This window comes from Zalophus californianus, chromosome 2 (assembly GCF_009762305.2).
Source record: "Zalophus californianus isolate mZalCal1 chromosome 2, mZalCal1.pri.v2, whole genome shotgun sequence".
In the NCBI taxonomy this organism is placed as follows: domain Eukaryota; kingdom Metazoa; phylum Chordata; class Mammalia; order Carnivora; family Otariidae; genus Zalophus; species Zalophus californianus.
The window spans coordinates 72,076,266-72,090,962 of NC_045596.1; the positions used below are offsets into that span (position 1 = coordinate 72,076,266).

The 14,697-nt window shown below is 40.7% G+C and overlaps 1 protein-coding gene and 1 long non-coding RNA gene across 9 annotated transcripts in view; both read right to left on the bottom strand.

Moving 5' to 3' along the window:
* Positions 1-14,697, bottom strand: part of FAM13A (family with sequence similarity 13 member A) — a 369,758-nt gene that overhangs the window by 93,695 nt on the left and 261,366 nt on the right. The window lies entirely within an intron of this gene.
* Positions 1,976-11,670, bottom strand: LOC113925841. Its single transcript, XR_003521072.1, has 3 exons — positions 10,001-11,670; positions 3,163-3,249; positions 1,976-2,633 (listed from the first exon to the last, which is right to left on the bottom strand). It is a non-coding gene; the product is annotated as an uncharacterized LOC113925841 (long non-coding RNA).

Below are 14,697 nucleotides of genomic sequence, written 5' to 3' on the forward strand. Positions count from 1 at the left end.
CGGAATTCCTTTTAAATACGGAAGTCATGTTAACAAGCCAGCTGCTCTCCTTAAAGAACTTTATCCCTTATCCCCACATTTGGTCAATCACCAAATTGTGCCGATTCTACCTAAAAAAAAAAAAAAGAAAGAAAAAAGACAAGTCTCTTGAACTTGATCTTTCCGTTTCCACTGTCTTCGTCTTTCCCAGAGCCAGTACTCTTTCCCTGCCACACATGCCCGTTTATCTTTTTTTTTTTTTTGAAGATTTTTTATTTATTTATTTGAGAGTGAGAGAATGAGAGCACGAGAGGGAAGAGGGTCAGAGGGAGAAACAGACTCCCTGCTGAGCAGGGAGCCCGATGCGGGACTCGATCCCGGGACTCCAGGATCATGACCTGAGCCGAAGGCAGTCGCTTAACCAACTGAGCCACCCAGGCGCCCCATGCCCGTTTATCTTTAATATTCCACCAGGTTCATACTCTTAACTTAAAAGCCTCTCCCACTTCCCCATTGCTTTGGGATAAAATCCAAATGTCTAAATCTGGCACATAAGGTCCCTCCCAATCTGAGTCTAACATACCTCTGGAGACCACTCCCTACACTTTTGTCAGTCTTCCTCTTTTGTACGTGCTGTTCCCTCTGTCTTAAATCCTTCCTTCACCTCTCTCTGCTTAGAAAATATTTCATCTTTCAGCTCAAGTGTCATCTAATCTGCAAAGCCATCTCCAGCACCCTGGAGAGGGAGATGCTTCTTTTTCCAGGCTCTGATAAACTGTTTATAGCTATAAATGAGCAACACAACACCAGAATTTGAGTTCAGACGCTTGCCTCACTTCCTGGATGTGTCTTTATGTTTGTACCACCACTAGCACCTAGCAGGGTACTAGAATACTCCAGGTGCTCAGTAAATGGCCAGGTAAAATTAGCATCATCAAGACTTTGCTGACTGCTAATGCTACTCTTTGATATAATATTTTGAAAACATGTACTCTTTATTATTTGTAAAATTGGGCCAGCTAGAAGCATTTTCAGATATGTGCATATTGATTGTTTTAAGTTATCCTGTTTCCTATTTAAAACTTAATGAAATTGCAACTATGCCATGGGTTTTCTCCCATCCTTAAAGACAAGAAATTAATTTCTTTTCTTCAGCAGCACAATTGAGGTGCGGGTTCTGCCCCTATGCCAGTAATGTAAACGCTGTACTTTCTGTGTGTAGAGTGAACCCAGAAAAGGATGTGTTCAGGCAAGGTAACATGGCCTTGCCACACACTCTGTTTGTTCTGGCTTGAGAGCAGGAAAAGAAAATTATTTCACTTCACTGCAAACCCAAAGGTTGTTTGGGGCTTACAGGAATTTTTGGTTTAGTCACAAAACTATTTTCAAGGCAGCTGGAAGCTTTCATTTGTCTTTGAGATTCTTGTTCAGAAAAGTGATGTTTATCCTTGATTGCCTTAGGGAGGCAATACTTTAGAATGCTACATACAGTCATTTTCTTCATGGCACAGTTGATATTAGTTGATGAAAAAATATCTTTAGAACATTAATAAATACGTTAAAACATTTTCTAATCTTTAGTTAAACAAACTCAAAAGAATATGAGGATACATGCAGGAGGGAAGAAGAAAAGAGTAAGTTATTTTTACTAACTTTTAAAAAATAATTACCATTGGGGCACCTGGATGGCTCAGTCATTAAGCGTCTGCCTTTGGCTCAGGTCATGACCCAGGAGTCCCACATCAGGCTCCTTACTCAGCAGGGAGTCTGCTTCTCCTTCTCTCTCTGCCCCCCCAACTTGCGTGTGCAGTGCTCTCTCTCTCTCTCTCTCAAATAAAGTCTTTAAAAAATTACCATTATAACATTATTAGTGGTTTGTTAATATAGTTTTTATTTAACAGATATTTCCCAAACTGTAAAGTCTGAAAATGGATTTCTCGAGGGAGACAAAAATATGCAGAAAGCAATGCAAATTATCGTCTCATCTTTCCCCTAACAAACCCTTCCTCTGCCAGATACAAGGGCTCATTCAGTATTTTTTGAGTGGCTACTATGCATCAGAGCCAATGAGGGGTGCTGCTCAGGCTAATAAGATATGGTCTAAATCCTTACAGAATTTATAGACCAGGGAGAAACAGAAACTTGAAATATGATAATGACTATGAAAAAAGGATACACAGCTACCATGTGTTGAGGGCTCACCATAGTAAGTCAAGGCTTTGGGCTAAGAGCTTCATAGACATTTCCTCAGTCGATCCTCAAAGACACCCTTGGAGAGAGGTATCACTAACTGGATTTTCTCAGATAAGAAAAACAAGTCTTGGAAAGGGTAATTCACCAGTGGGAGGCCACAGAGGCAGGCAGGGCTGAGATTCAAATCCAAGTGTGTGGCAGCCAGAGCTCCAGACCTCACGCTCAAGCCCCTCGCAGTCTGGCAGGCTAGGTGACATGAGTGACACTGGGAATGGGTTTTGAGGGTCATGGAGGCATTATTAGGAGGAAGGGAATGGACAGGGAACTCTTTAACAAAGAGAAGACACCGTGTGAAGGCAGGAGTTGGCACGCAGGGAGCTCAGCCCTGTGGACGTGGCAGGGACGTGCCAGGCAGGGGCACCCGGGCCAGGCAGCCCTGGACTTTCTGCTCAGTCAAGGAACTGAAAATGAAGGAGAGTCACTGATAAAAATACTACACAGTGTATCAGTGGTCTACTCTGGCTGGCTGCTGGTTCCTAATCTTGGTTTCAGGGGCTATTTTAATCTAGACGGTGAAGTTTTATTTCTTTCCATGATCATTTTGGTGACAGCAAAATACTGATATATCATCTTAAGCTCTTTCTAAACCCTTAACTTTTTCTAGCGTTTTAATTCCATCCAATATGATCTGAGTAAGGCAGTTCAGTTCTTTGTTTTTATTTCCATTAAGTTTTCTGATTTTTGTTCTTACAGTTGATGAGAAAATACATGATTTCCTGACCCCAAACCTTAAAGGTTTTATCAAATGTATCCTGTGTCTCTGCTCCCCCCCCCCAACCCAGTATTTTTATTTCTTAGGTATCTTAATTTTGGAAATCGACTTCTTGGGCTTCCTACTCTTCCTTCCTCCCTCCCTCCCTCCTTCTCTTTCTTTCTCCCCCCCTCCCTTCCTTCCACCCCTCCCCAACTATTTCCCGTTAATATGCCAACCTTATGTGAGAAGTAAAAGCAGTTTCCACATCTGGCTTTGTGACAAGCTGCCCAAGGGTTATAATGCACTGTCCAGATGAGGCAAATCTTTAGAGATAGAAAGTAGATTAACAGTTGCCTAGAGTTGGGATAGGGGGATTATAGGGAGATTGATGGTTGTTTTAGTCAGTTCGGGCTCTTCTAACAAGATACCACAGATGGGTGGCTTGAACAATAGAAACATTTACTTCTCACAGTTCTAGAGAAGGGAAGTCTAAGATTATAGTGCCAGCATAGTCAGGTTCTGGTGAGAATTCTCCCTGGCTTGCTGGCTGCCGACTCCTTGCTATAGTCCCTTTGGTGGGGGGGGGGATGGGAAGGAGTGAGCCCTCTGGCCCCCTTATCTCCTTGTAAGGACACCAATCCTGTTACGGGAGTGCCACCTCTATGGCCTCATCCAAACCTAATTAGACCCCAAAGGTCCCACCTCCAAATACCATCACACTGGGGATTAGAACTTCAACATATAAATTTTTGGGGAACACATTCAGCCCACAATAGGGGTTGACAGGGTTTCTTTGGGTAATGAAGATATTCTAAAATTGCTTGTAGTGATGGTTGTACAACCTTATGAGTATACTAAAAACCATTGAATTGTATACTTTATGTAGGTGAATTACATGGTTATGTGAATTATATCTCAATAATGCTATTATCAAAAAAAGTAATTTCCAGTTCTTCTTAAAGAACAAATAATCCTTTTAAAAGGTTTTATATGGTACAAACTATTTCTTGGCCATTCATTCTGATCATCACATAGATATATAATTATCATAGGAAAAAAGGCAGGGTAGCAGGTTTTAAGAGTTTCAAGAAATTTGATTCCATAGTATTTTTTATTTATTTTTAACATTTACTTTTTTTTAAGATTTTATTTATTTGACAGAGAGAGACACAGTGAGAGAGAGAACACAAGCAGTGGGAGTGGGACAGGGAGAAGCAGGCTTCCTGCCGAGCAGAGAGCCCAATGCAGGGCTCGATCTCAGGACCCTGAGATCATGACCTGAGCGGAAGGCAGATGCTTAATGACTGAGCCACCCAGGCGCCCCTCCACAGTATTTTTTTTAGAGATTTATTTATTTGAAAGAGAGAAAAAGAGAGAGAGAGAGAGAGAGAGAGAGAAAATTTTTCCAGCAGACTCCCTGCTGAGCATGGAGCCTGACTTGGCGCTCCATCTCATGACCCTGAGATCATGACCTAAGCTGAAATCAAGAGTCAGACACTTAACCTACTGAGCCACCAGGTGCCCCAATTTTAATGACATTTTTAATGTTTTTAATGACACTTCCCGCAAACCATTCTTCAGGTCACTTTCCAATATTCATCCAATGAAGTGGAATACCATGCTAGAGCATCACCTTCACTGTGTTAAACAGTCTTGCATTCAAGGAATTGAAAGCCACTGCAAGTATAAAAATTAAAAAAAAACAAGAGAAAAGCAATATACTACTCTTTATATCTGAGTAGTTTTTTTTTTTTAAGATTTTATTTATTTATTTGACAGAGAGAGACACAGCGAGAGCAGGAACACAAGCGGGGGCGGGGGGGAGGGAGAAGCAGGCTTCCCGCCGAGCAGGGAGCCCGATGCAGGACTCGATGCCAGGACCCTGGGATCATGATCAGAGCCAAAGGCAGACACTTAATGACTGAGCCACCCAGGTGCCCCTGTCTGAGTAGTTTTATCATTTACAAAGAACTATCATATTCTTTAACTCTCAAATTGCCCCCATAAGTAAGTATGTCAAGCACTGTCATCCCATTTCATAGATGAGGAAAATGACCTGACCAAATTCATATGGCTATCTAGCTGTCAGTATCTGGATATGTTTTTTGGATAGCAAGTTTACTACCCTTCCACTGCTTTCTCCACTGCTTTGTGAATACCCAACACCTCTACTTTTTCCATGGTTTAGACGGGGTGATCTCTGTAAAATTTAAAAATGTCCTCATCTTAGTTCATAATATCTTTTTTATTTTCTTTATTTGGAGTAATTAGCAAATATGTAGACTCTAGAGAATCTGTAACCGTCCTATGACAGTAGAGCCCGCAGAGATCTTATTTGTTCAAATATAGACTAGATTAGTGATGAACTCTAAGTTTAGATACACAACCCCATAAGGGTTAACCCAGATTTGCTGTGAGGCAGCTTTTAACTCCCTCTTAGACTTTCTCTGTGGAGGGAGCGGGAGGGTGGCATGAGCAGGGAGTGCTATTCAAGTGTCAAGTTAGGAATAATAACAGGTTTATAGATAAATTAACTGGTGGTGTCACCACCATGGCAGTAGAGGGCTCTCTAACACTACACAGAAGATACACAAGCAGGCCCATTATTACCTGGGGTGTTTCCTGGTTAACTCCCACATCATCCCCATGTTACCAGTTTTCTTGTTTGCAAAAGGTTATTCTAATAACCAGTACTTAGTAAGACCAGATGAATTCTGCTGATAAGAGGTTTCAGTGAAGTTTTCCCCCCCGCTGGGTCCTTAATACATGTTAATTAATCCTGTTGCTCTGTGTCTTCTCAAAAGAGCCACTGCAATTTGAAATTATGATGTATTTCACCATCATAAAAGAAGGAATCAGTAACATATATTGAATATCAAAATCTGATAGATGGAGTAATGAACAAGAAAAGTACATAAATGTTCTTAATCTCAGTTTCCCACTTTGATAAGTAAACCAAGGAAAGAACAGGATGCTAACACATGAAAGCAGATGCCAATGCATTAAAACCAAAGGAATCTAAATTAATCACCAGGGTTCCTAACTTCATCTTCCATCATCATTCTTTGTGGATATAAAGTGAGTTAGTGGCTAGTGGAAAGTTAACCTAGCAAATCAAAGTACTGTTGTGAAAGATGAGTTTTGTCATAGACATAAGACTCAGGGTTAAGATTTGTTTCCTAGCCTATCGAAGTCTTTCTATACATAAAATAGAGATCCTACCTACAGACCCACAAAATATAAGGAAAAAAGTCCCCTGGGATATAAATCATGCAAAGAGTCTGAGGTATAAGTAAAGCCTGCAATCTGATAAAACATACTATCTCTTTAGTGACAAAAGGTAAACCTAGTCACCTGAGAAAAGAAAACCTTTTTTTTTTAAGTAATCTTTACGCCCAACGTGGAACTTGAACTCATGACCCTGAGATCAAGAGTCACATGTTCTACTGACTGAGCCAGCCAGGCGCCCCAAGAAAACTTATTTCAATTCTTAATTTAATATGGTTTCCCCATTTACCTCTGATATTATTTTATTTCTTTGGGGGAACTTTTTCAGATGGCAAGAATATCTATATAGCGCTATGGTGTATTGAGTTTTATCCTTTGGTATAAGAAGTACATATAGATATTTTAGTTTCTTAAAAATAATGACAGTCTAAACAATTCAATAGATATGAAATAAGATCCCATCTTTAAGCCATTTAAAGTAAATTGTAAGAACTGAGTTCCTCACTTCACAGAGGGTCACATTCTAAACATTCAACCTCTGCAGTTTTTTCTAAAGATCATGAGTTTCTAAACAGTCAACTTCATCCTTGAAGGTCTACAAATTACATTAGGTAATAAACAGATGGCAAAATACATTAAAGGGAACCAAAGTATTTATTTTATCCTTCGATTTCAACCACGTGTAATTCTCACCTCAATCACAGATTAGCAGTAACAAATTTATCTTCTACATACTTTCACAATATGCTAAGAAAGGCTAAATAGTCACTCATGGAAATTGTAAGCTAAGCAGACATTAGGGTAAAAACATGCCCTCTGATAAGATCATACACATATGAGGTTAAATAAAACACAGGGTAATATTATCCATGTAGGCACATCTCTATTATTATGCTAATCATACTGTCCATTACTGAACTCACCACATGTGTTGTAATTGTCTGGTAGTGTGATTGCATCCGCACTAGCATGTGACCTCTTTGAAGCAGAGCTTGTGTCTTAATTACCTCAGTATCCCTGGTAGTACAAACTGTTTAATATATTCAACAATATTGTAAGCATGCTTTATTGTTTTTTTTAATTAATTAATTTATTTGAGAGAGAGAGAAAGTGAGAGAGAGAATGGGGCAGACGGAGAGGGAGAGAGAGAGAGTGAGAGAGAATCCAAGCAGTCTCTGTGCTGGACGTGAGCCCCACACAAAATTCCATCTCATGACCCTGAGATCACGACCTGGGTGGAAACCAAGAGCCGGACACTTAAAACAACTGCACCACTGAGGTGCCCCTAAGTATGCTTTGTTCTAACAGGTAACACTTAACACCTAGTAGATGAAAGCGTGGATTATGAAAAAAAAACCACTTATAAAATCATGATATTAAAGATGTTATTTGGGGACATTGAGTAGTATAGTGTTAGATTCTTATATATACCTGCTGTCAATGGCTTTACACAAGCTATAATCATTAACTAGAGTTTAGATAAAGTGTTTCCCTGAGTGTGTGGACCATTTGTGTCAGATTTGCTTTCAGGAAGCTTGTTAAAATGTATTTACTTTCTCTGTCACACCCAGATTCAGATTCAGTAAGTCTAGGGAAAGAGGGCAGCTTATTCCTATAAGCTGATTTAAAAAAATTAGTTCCCCAGGTAATTGTCATGCACTTAAAGTATGAGAAGCATTGGCCACTCTGCTCAGTACAAATAGGGAACAAGAATTTAACTGATATTTCGAGCTATTCTTTTACTCACCCACTTTTAATTCAGTTTCTAACCCCTTACTGCTCTATAACAGAATTGAGCAAAGCACTCATGCCATCAGTCAGCATGCATACCACAAGGCTCCGCAAACTTCATGCTTCAGGCAGCATTAACAGAGGGGGCAGTTGGCAACAGTCATCATTACTAGAGACTCACAGAAATCCTTAGCCTAAGGTACCGAACTGGGTTTGGAAGAAGCAATTACATATGGGAACAGGAAAGTTTTCTGCATAGGCACCCAAATTCACAAGAGATCCTTAAGAAAGAGAACTACACAAACCTGCTCCTTGCCTTCAGGAGGTTTATAGTCAAAGGCAGACATAGGCTGTAAGTGAAGACTGCAGGGTAATCAATCAAATCAAATTCTCAGAGCCAGAGAGCAGTGAATGCACCAATCAGCATTCTTGAATGCAAATTAAAATTATTCCTCTTACATAGGCTTACTGATAAGGACTAACAATGCAAAATAATTCTGGAGGAAATTATGCTAATTCGATTTCTGCTTTCATTAACTCACTAAGCAGTATTTTAGTGGTATAAAGATCTATTTTCTTAATAGTTATATTATCAAGAAGCTTATCACAGAGTCCACTAATAGCCAATATTATTCTCTAGAAAATGATTGCTTAAGACCCTTAAGACTGAAGTCATTGTAAGAAAAACAAGTCCCCAACTTTAAAGTTGGAAACCAAATCAAGTCTCCAAAAAGTGTACATTAGTTTTAGTCTGTTGCACACTTCAAGAATGTGGCCCTTTCCACTGGGTTAATATAGAAAAGTGTCAGATCTATCCATAAACCACTGTCTGTTTCCTTGGGTTATTGATTTTTAGAAAAGGAATTCCTGGGACACCCCATCAAGTTCCCATTGCAGTGCTCTTAACATTAGAGTGGGAAAAAAAACCACCACACTGGTCTCTGTCACAGTATCCATCTGCAGGAAACACCCTGCAAATAAACACTGAATTTTTGTTAACCTTATCTTCACTGTTGAAACATGAACATTCAGTAAAATATTGGTGGCATGGTTTTTAAAACTGAAATTCATTTTTGTTTAGATTTTTTTCAGTCATATAAACTGTAATTACCACTTGATTTTTAAGATCATTTTCACTAACAAAACCCTTTGTAGTTTTCTTAAAGGAAGCATTTATATGGAATCAAATGGCACTGCACGCAAAGCGGTTAAAGTTGAAGTATAATAATACGACTGGCAAAAGTAATTGTAAAAATCATAAAACGTGACCTGGGGCAGCTCTGAGACTTCCTCTGTGCCTCAGTTTTCCTATTGTGAAGCTGGAGGATGGGGCTCCAGTCCTCACAGAGGTGACTTCCAGCTTGACCACACTCTAGGATACATTATTCACTTATTCATTCACCAGCAGTATTGTTGTTGTTGAACAAACCCCTTTGTTTAAATTTACCTTTCTCTGCTTTGGTATAACTCCTCTACCCCGCCCTCCACAGTCCATACTACAATCATTAGCGAACAAAACAGAACCGTGTGCTCAGTCATTCTTACATAGCAGTTTTTTTAAAAGGTGTCATTTGTGTAATAAATCTATCTAGAATTATTTATGGGAAAATTCTGACCTTCGCATTATTGTCCATGTATTGTAATGTACTTATTGACAGAAAATCCTTGCTTAGATCTGGACTCCAGAAGGGAGAGATCCTAACATGCATTTTTACAAGGTCTCTAACCTATGAACATCCTATCAGATGAGCCGAGAGCTTGCCACAGCTTCACAACACTGCTAAGGAGCTGATTCAGGTTTTTGATAAATCTGTTCTATACACTCCTTCCGAGGTCAGAGATATTTTGTTACGCGTATTTTCATTCAAGGGAGGAAAGAACGGAACACAACAAAATCAAGTGAGAAGCACAAGAAGTTGGACATCGGTGTCAGTAAAAGCAGCAGTATTAATAGTCACATTCTTCTGCTCTTAGGGCAGGACATCGGGTGCAACGGGCTCTACACGTTTGCAGCACACTCCTCCTAGATGCCAAGTACTGGCAAAGTTACATGGTTTCATACTACTCAGAAAACAGAGAACAGAATAAAATCAAACAAACAGGAAAGAATACTACCTTTGCAGAGGCATGATTTCACAGGCCATCCTTGTAGATGAATTTGCCAGGGACCCTCACAACTGGCTCGTCCACGCCACCTTGGCCGTCCGTGCAGGAAACGTCTCCTCACGGTGGCGGCGGCGGCGTTGGCGGTGCTGGGCTCGGGGCGTGAGGCTGAGCCTCACAGCTGGAGCGGCAGCTGACCCTGCAGTTAGCCCGCGTGCTGCGGCTCCGGCCGCCAGACTTCTTCAAGCAACGCTCTCTTCTCGGCTGCCTCCCTACATTGACGCTGCAGTCCACTTTGACCTTTTGTTCCCGGGAAGCGGCCGGACCCTCCAGCCAATCAGCGGAGCTGCTGCCGTAGCGCTTCAGGGCGCTTTGGCTCGGGCTCCGGCTCCTGCCGCCGCTCCTCCTCCTCCTTCTGCTTCTCAGCGGGCTTGCCTAATTCTGGTAACTCGAAACTCTGCTCTTAGCAAATCCACAGACAAGCTTGTCTGGGGAGAGCAACCAATAACTGCAGCAACAGCAAAGAGTCCCTTACCTCTCAGTGTTGCAGAGACTGCCAAGGGGGAAATCCATTTGTCAAGGAAAGACACTGCCTATGAAACTAAAGGTTTCCGTGACAGAAGGCAAGAGCTAAACTCCATCCCCTCTCTTCCGTTAAAAAAACAAACAAACAAACAAAAAAACCAAACCACTGGCATTGGAAGGCACGATACTTTTCTAGAAGGAAGGCATGTTTCTAGACCCTTGCCCTACCCACATTTATTTCCTGCTGATGTTTGTTTACACTGCAATGGTTACTAGTCACTGGTGACATCACCCAAGGCACGTAGCTCACACTTCTGGGGAGAATACATGTCATAAGATTGTCCAGCTTCTCAAGGGATCAAAGCGTCTACTCCCATGGAAGTTATTTCAAATTACTATCTCTGCATTTTATCTTTAAAAAATTGAATGTGTTTATTTGCATAATCATTTCCCTCTAAGAACATCAACAGCATGTTTTGGTTGGTTCTTTATGTATTTATCTAGTGATCTATTTATCTAGCTATTTATTTTTTTACAAGTAACACCAAATCAATTTTTCCATAAGGTCTGCTAAATGCCTGTTAATTAGCCGACCTTCCCTTGCAGTTTCTGCTTCAGTACGGAATACGAAAGCGTTATTCTGAGGATCATAATTGCTAATCCATAGATTCCATACATTGTAAGAACAGTTAGATGTACATTTTAAAAAGATTTCTTTCACATCATGAGGGCTGCAAGGAGTTATAAGAAAGCCCAGAGCATGGCTTTTCGTGGAAGAAAGGGCAGAGGGCTAGAGTCCATGGTGTTGAGAAACAGTGCGGGCTTACTGGTCCTAAAGGTAGCCTCCTCCCCTGTAGTTTTTCCCAGTTTTTTTTCACAGACCACTCGTAATTCTGAATTTAGAACACAAAGTCCTATTGTGTGTCCTTTTCTTTATTATACCTGCTAATAAAAACATTTGTCTGACTAAATCCTTTACCATATTTATGAAAATGGATTAGTCATCCTGAAACTTGTGTTCAGATATTAAAATAGAATATTAATAACTAAAATCAGCCTTTTAAAACAGTAGAAGTTGACTTAAGTCCAGAACTTACTTTAATTGAAATGAACATATTCTTTTTTTGATACTAGATTTGAAAATTCTAATTTGATTCTACAACTTAGTTCTGTATATTTGCATAAGTTTATTTTTCAAAATGCCTTTACATCTTACCGAATACTTTGACAAACTGCTTCAGTTAGAAAAGCACGATTATGTACCATAACATCTACTTCATTGATGAGTACGGTAGGCACTTGAAAATTAAGTAATTTGTTCAAATTTACATAGGAAGTCAGTGGCAGAACAGAAACTGGATTCAGAGCTCCTCAGGTCCGCTCCGGAATTCTGTCACCTCATACTGCTTACTGTATTCTGTATGTATATGAGTTTTTAAACATTTTGTCAGATACAGATAGGTTTAGAAATACAGCTGGCCACTGAACAACACAGGTTTGAACTGTGCAGGTCCACTCACACAGATTTTTTTTTTCTTTTCTGATAATATAGTACAGCCCTGAAAATGTATTTTCTCTTCCTACTGATTTTAATAACATTTTCTTTTCTGTAGCTCCCTTTATTGTAAGAATACCGTGTGTAATACATCTAACACACAAAATATGTCAGCTGACTATTCAGGTTACTGGTAAGGCCGTCAGTCCACAGTGTGCCATTAGTCGTTTAGTTTTGGGGGAGTCAAAAGTTGTACATGGTTTTCAACTGCACAGGGGTTGGTGTTCCTAACCTTCATTGTTCAAGGGCCAACTGTAGTTATAGTTCAAATGACAGAAGTAATATTTTGTCTTCTCTGAATTTTACAAACACATCAATACTAAATGGCTAAAATGAGTTCAACAATAAAGGACCCAGCATCATAAAAATATGCTAAATTAAACTACAGTTTACATTCGATATATACTAAAGGTGAAATATTGATTAATAGGGGCATTCAAATTTTAACATCTAATTCCACTTACGCTTCCTGAAAAATTAAGTCTACCTATCAGCATTCCTCTAATGTGCCATATTATTAGTGAGATGTCAATGGTTATTTTTAAAAATTACCAAATGCTGTAACTCAGTAATCACATGCCTTTTCAAGTTTCATCATTTATTTATATAACAATTCTTCCTCTTTTGGACTCTCGGGTTTCTTTCCTGGGCATCACGTGATGATCATTTAGGAATCTGTACCTGGACCACAGCACTTCCTCTCTACCACACCCACCTGCCAAGGACTCTCTGGATCACTCATCTACCTTTGTTACTTCTGTTGCTAACATCCTCAAGTCAGTTCCCCAGTCAGCCAGCAGGAGCACCATTCCCCAAACTCTGCTGGTGCTAACTCCTCAAACACTTTGTATACAGACTGCATTTGCTCCACACTTATCCCCTTCCCGTGCATCACTTAACCCCCACGCTTCCACGCTTCTGCCTCTCCCGTTTCTCCTCCTCTTCCTTAGCTCTCTCTTCAGTAACAACTGTTCCTCTGTCTGCAGAGAATAACCTGCACCCAAACCAACTGGCATGCAGCTTAAAAAAAGGCACATTCCTGGCTCTCCTCAGCATTTAGTTATTTCTAAAACGGGTTCACTAGCTTCCTCCACATCTTCACCCTTTCTAAATCCTGCCAGCTGGATTCTCTACAGCCAGACTGCTAAACATTGCAAAAGAAAGTCACATAACCCTGGCAACTAGTGGTACTAAAAATTCATGCTATTTAACCTCAGCATGAACCTCAATACTGTGCGGCAACCTTTATAGTTATCTTTAAATGATTTTTCACTGCATTCCCATAGAAACTGCTGCAGATCTTCAGTGCCACAAATCTGAACCTCTCTCAGTCGCTAATTACCTCGCCTCCAAAATTTATTGAGAAAGCCAAGATCATCAAATATGAGTGAGTGAGTACCTTTGGTCTTCTTCGTTACACGTCAGGGTTTGAGTGCACCCCTGCTCCCCATATATAAACATCACACACACATCTTGCCTTCTATTTGACTTCTTCTAGCCTAGGAGAGAAGGTCTCACTCACAGGATTCCAATTTCTTATCTACCTTTTGGATCTCATCATTTCCTCCTTTCTCTGGAAGAAGCCTGATCTCTCCTAGATCTTAAATTTGCCCCCCTTCCAATGGGCACCCAAGTAAGGGACCCCAGCCTTACAGAGTTTTCCTCGGTGGCCCTGCCTCTGGTGCTGGAGCGCTCTTTCCCCTCCTTCCCACTACAGACTTCCCCAAAGCCTGCCTCTGTCCTTCCCACTTCCACATAAATTACTGACTCCCCGCCCCATGCCAATGGACTTGAGACTTCATCACCTTTCTGGAACTGCTTTAAGGCCGCCAATGCTCTTTTGACTATGAAATCTCAATGCCTTTTCTTGGAGCCCTTTCTACTTTTTTTTTTTTTTTAAAGATTTTATTTATTTCGAAGAGAGTGAGCAAAAGTGAGCACAAGCAGGGTGAAGGGCAGAGGGAGAGGCAGGCTCCCCACTGAGCTGGGAGCCCAATGTGGGACTTGATCTCGGATCCTGGGACTCCAGGATCATGACCTGAGCAGAAGGCAGATGCCCTACCGACTGAGCCACCTAGGCACCCCTCTTTCTACTCTTTTCAGAAACACCCACCTTTGGTTTTCTGAGTCTTTGGCTCCCTGTAATCTTTCCTGGGATTTCCCCAAATGTCCCTGATGATTCCATCCTTTTATTTCATTTGTCTTTCCTCCTCTTTTACCAACCCTCCCTGCCTTGCCTTCCAGCCCAGCATCATTCAGTACAGACATTTTATTAGGGCTTAATAAATTGGGCTCTGGAATTAGGCTCCTGGGGAGTGTATCCTGACTCTACGACAGACAAGCAGTGTAAACTTGGGCGGGCTGTATATAAAGCTCTGAAGTTGCTCTGAGGAATAAATGAGATTATGCACCTGAAACAAAAAGAACAGCGCCTGGCAAATAATAAGTGCTAAATCATTATTAGTATTATCCTAATCAACACTTTCAAAGCCTCATATTATCTGTTCCCCCCCCTTTCTCCTCCTCCTGGCCCCTCTTGTTAATGATGTTGTTATTCTCTTTATGAATCAGATTCAAAGCGTGAGTCATCTTTCCTTCTCCTCCCTCGCCTCTCCTCAAGCAAAGCTGT